The sequence below is a fragment of the Penaeus vannamei genome, chromosome 2 (assembly GCF_042767895.1).
Source record: "Penaeus vannamei isolate JL-2024 chromosome 2, ASM4276789v1, whole genome shotgun sequence".
Lineage (NCBI taxonomy): Eukaryota > Metazoa > Arthropoda > Malacostraca > Decapoda > Penaeidae > Penaeus > Penaeus vannamei.
In genome coordinates this window covers 36,616,373-36,621,764 of record NC_091550.1, presented here as the reverse complement: position 1 = coordinate 36,621,764, position 5,392 = coordinate 36,616,373, and positions in this window count along the sequence as shown.

The window sequence follows — 5,392 nt, the reverse complement described above, 5'->3', positions numbered from 1 at the left end:
TTTCTTTTTGTGCGTTATATTATCTTTAATTTCCACGTTCTGCAAGTGTAGAAAACATAAAACTATTAATTTCATCATTAACACGTTTCTGTTGATATTGCTAGTGTTGACATCTTTCAGCTAAGCAACATCTGGTCAGTTAATTGCCCAATTAGACTACTCATCACTACAAGTAATAATATTTAACTATTGAAGCATTAGACTTCGATTAACTAACCGATTTAGCTCTTATTAAACAAAAGATAATGTCCACCTAACTAAACATTAAATAACTAATTATATCTATTTAGCTGAGCCTTGCATAATCCATCAACCAACCGAATTCGCAGTTATTCAACAAGTATAATAATATTCACGACCTTATCACGGGTAAAGGTACCTCATCCACGCTTAAGAGGTGAATGATAAAGGAATTATTCTTATGTACAAGTTACAACTACGGTGATATCAAGCCAAGTATAATTGTAAGGATGGATATGATAAAGAAAACATCAAAGAACAATGATGCATAAAACAAAATGATGTCAAATATGCACTTTACTTTATCAACAATAAAGCTACGTAACGATGTTGGCAGATGGGACATTAATAACGAAAATAAACAGCTATAATACTGTGGTATATTGCTCATGATACAGAGAACAGGAAAAATAAGAACACGAATAGCAATTTAAAGAACACCTTCAACAAGAACAATTACTTAAAAGGAGAACTACGTACGATATGTATGACACTAACATAACAAACACGGAAAATCGTGGAAGGACCATCGGGAAAATAGTAAACCAATAGTAAAGGTATACAGTGAACCCTCGTTTTTCGCGGGGGTTACGGTCCAAAAAGAACCCGTATTAGGCGAAGTCCGTGAAGTAGTAACCTTTATATATTTTACAATTATTATACAATGAAATACTCTACAATACATATTAAACCGTTATTGACACACAGGTAGAGAAGAAGCGGAGAGACTGTTTAGCCAATCAGAATGCAGAACGCAATGCACAATACAAATCCGTGAAGCAGCGAGAACGCGAAAGGCGATCCGTGTTATAGCGAGGGTTCACTGTAGTCCATAAACCTTCACTCGCTCAGTTTCTGTTGGTCCGTCTAACGCAACGAATCACTCACTCTATTTCTTATTCTTTCTCTCTGTCTCCTCCCTTCCTTCCCTACAGCCCCCTCTCCCCCTCACGCACTGATAGTCCATTAAAGAGTAATAAACAGCAGTATAATAATCTAGCTCATAAACTTGCACATATGTGTACTCATATAAATGGACACGTGCTTAAAGACACACGTTTGTATTGTGTTTGTATACTCACACTCAAAAGTTCATTAATAAGGATTGTCTGTTTCAATTTTATTTTTATTTTTTTTTTCGATTTTTCTTGACCTTAGCCTGATTGTAGATTTGTTTTTTTTTCGAAATCGCCCAAACAGTTTTTGAATTATGGTAAAAAAATCACTGAAGAAAAAACAAATTGAAAATTTACTATTTTTCAAAAAATAAAATCACTATAAAATTCTAGTCATTCTGATTGTTTTATTATACAGAATCATCCTTTACCTAGGGAATATATATATATATATATATATATATATATATATATATGTAATATATATATATATATATATATATATATATATTATTATTATTATTATTATTATTATTATTTTTTAATTTTACCGAGTAGACTGGCAGGTGTCTGAAAAAGACGTTATATATATATATATATATATATATATATATATATATATATATATATATATATATATATATATATATATATATATATATATATATATATATATATATATATATATATATATATATATATATATATAATTTTTACAAGAAGCACAGAAAAAAAAAATCGAAAATTCCGTTTCCTACATTCCCTAGACACACAATTTTTCTACAATAATAATGATAAAAAAAATGATACGTTTATTTTAGACTAAATGTGCGTCCTGTATGCTTCTTTAAAAAATATATATATACTTCCGAAATAACGGACGTTAAGTTTTTTTTTTCTCTTTTCATAATTCTTATAGTATGAAAAAATGAAAGGAGAAGCATAATCTTTCTAAACCATAATTGTCTATCATCTACCTGCATTCCAAAGTATTCTGGACATTTCCAGCACGTTACGGTTTCTCAAAATCTTGCGTATAGTGTAGCAGGGTGTCAGTAATTTTCAGTGTCTGTAGGCGTACACTGACCATTTTTTAAATCTTATCTAAAAGAAAAAAAATACAGCCATTCTGATTCCATATCTGAATATAACAATCTTTCTACTACAATATACGGAAGCCAAATTTTAGAAGTCGACCTTATTATTATTATAATTTTGTAATAAATTACGAAGGCGACGATTTCACTACCCTAAAAAGGGATACTGAAAATATATGTCACTTTTATAGGACGCGCATGAAAATCTTGCAAATCCTTATTGCAGCATGTACTAGACATGCTATTCAGCTACAAAATGAGCCATGATACGTTAAAATCGGACTAAAAATGCGTGTCCTATGCGTAAAAATATGGACCCAAACATCGCGATCTTTTTCCCTTTCACTTTTTTTAACATTTTATATATGAAATTATGTACGAAATAATTGTATATGGTATAATTATCTTTTATTTACCTATTATTGTTGCTCTAATGGGGTTTTAAAATGAATAATACTGGTCGAATAAATTATCGTTCTCCAGTCGGACAGGTATCAAACACGTTCCGTTCTCAGCAAGTGTGGCGGACATCGGACGTCTCTTGGTACCCGCGGATCCGGTGTTAAACTCTACGGGGGCACACAGCCATTTTTCAGGCAGGAATGCTCATAGCCACCGAATTTCTATTAAATCAAGGCTCAGGGGTAATTTTCTGCGACTCACAGTGCCCTCCAGGCTTTGAACGCACTAGACAAAGGTGCAGGAAATATTACAAATGACATAAGGATAAATGTATATCGTGCAAAAGAACGAGGCCATGATATACGTTTTGTGGATATCATCGCATGTTGGAATCCCCAGGCATGATCATGCTGACCGCCTAGCAAAATCAACATGTGACAAGCAAAGTGTGGATATAGATCTTGGAGTACCTCTTGCTAAGATTTCACACATAATTAAAACTTCTTTCAAAGAGGACTTGACTGACATGATTAATTCTCAACGGCCTGAAAGCTGTAGCATAAAGCTCTATGACCGGTTTATGCAAGATGTATTCATCTATAGTTTATACAAAATAAGAGCAAGACTGTGATATTGTGACCGCAAGAATCAGGCTGGGATATAGATTGTACTGGCAAGTCAGTACAGCCCGTAATGTTGAAGAAACTAAGTGTAAATTATGCAATGAAGAATATAAGCGAACACTTGTACATCATATATCAGAGTGCCATGTAATACAGCCTTTCAGACCACCTAGCACGAGGTATGGAGAACTATGTAACTACTTCATATCATCTGATGTCTTGGAAGATATACTTATATTGTATCCTAAATTTGGAATGTAGTATCACATGACCACATATCAAATGTTACATTGCCTTTCCACGCCCAAGCCGTACGCCGGCTTGGTAGATGAGTAGATAAGTTACTGTGATTGTCCTTTTTTTGAATGATATATTATGGATCGTAATAATGTTATCATCTAGATTTACACTTTAATACTATTATATAATGCTTTGACCATGCATCAAATGTACCACAGCTTGCCCATGCCTATGCACTTAGCCAGGGTGGTAAATAAAGGACTAAACTAAACTAAAGAACCGTGAAAAGCGATATACAAGTACAGGGCGGTGTAAAAATATGTATATAAGGTATATAGATAATTTTCGTGTATCCCATGACCTTTTGTTTATATATGGGGATCGTCTGTTTTTTATTCGAATTTTCTTCCCGATTTTGATGAAACTCAAACCCTTTTATTTAGACCCTATCATGATCTCTGTGGTCGATTTTATTTTCTTTCTTTAGTTTTTGAATTGTATACACAAAAAAAAAATCATTTTTTTTTCTCTCTTTTTTGATGCAGTACCTGGGTAAAAGGATTACGTCTTCAAAAAGGATAAGGCATTCAATTTTACTTGATTTTTTGTTAGAACTATCTGAGATCTAAAACTTCTTTGTAGATTTTTCGATTTTTGAAGTAGGGGACTTTTCTTACATTTCTCTTTTTACAAGAAGCACAGGCAAAAATTGCCAAATCCCCAAAGATCAAGTTGTAGATATTTTATTTTTCAATAAAATGAGCCATAACAAGTTAATTTTGGACATTGCGTCTGGAATCCTTTGAACCATCCCTAAGGGTGGAATTTCGAGATATCGACATTTTTATTTTTTTCTCATCTTTCCATGATTATTTTGGTATTAACAAAACAAGATATAAGATTAGTCTTCCTATACGATAATCCTCTATCATCTACCTGCATTCCGAAATTTTGTAGACATTGCTAGCACGTAACGGTTTCTCAAAATCTTACGTATAGTGTCGTAGGGTGGCAGTGTTTTGTGGGGTCTATGGGCCTTCATTAACCATTTTTAAAAATTCTCAAAAAAAAAAATACAGCCAATATGATTTCATTTTTGCTGAATATTTTACGAAACCCTCGACGCCCTATAAAGGGATCTTGAAAACATGTCACTTTCATAATACACACATGAAAATATTGCAAATCCTTATTGCAACATGTAATAGATCTATGATTCAGCTACAAAATGAGCTGTGATACGTTAAAATCGGACTGAAAATGCGTGTGCTATGCGTAAAAATGTAAAGGACCTAAACATTGCATTTTTTTTCCTTTTCGTTTATTTTACATTTTAGATATGAAATCATGTACGAAATAATTGTATATGATATAATTATCTATTATTTACCTATTATTGTTGCTCTAATGAGGTTTTACAACATATAGTACGGGTCGGACGGGTATCATTGTAGCGTTTGCTAATTAATATTCGTACCTGGCCCTTAAAGGGGTGTAAAGCTCACTACCACCACCCGATTAATACGTTCGGGAACGAGTGTTTTGTGTATGAAGGGATGCTGTGTTAAAAAAAAAAATGGGGAAAGGAGCGACAGTAATATATGTATGTGTTTATGTGGCGTCGTTGTGCAAATGAGCCTAAGGGAGGGTAAGTGTAGTTGGAATCCCGAGGAGAAGCGTGTATAGATGCTTTATCTATACTTTAGGGTTTTAGATTGTTTGCTCTTTTAAAATATTTAAATATATCAAGGTCGTGTTCAGCCTTCCTTCTTACAAGGGTCGGGGACTTTCAAAAACTATGATAAACTGAGCTATTTATTTCATAAAAGCAAAAATAAAACGCCAAAAAATGACCAGACGATCCCCTCAACCTCAGTCTTAAGATGTTCGACTT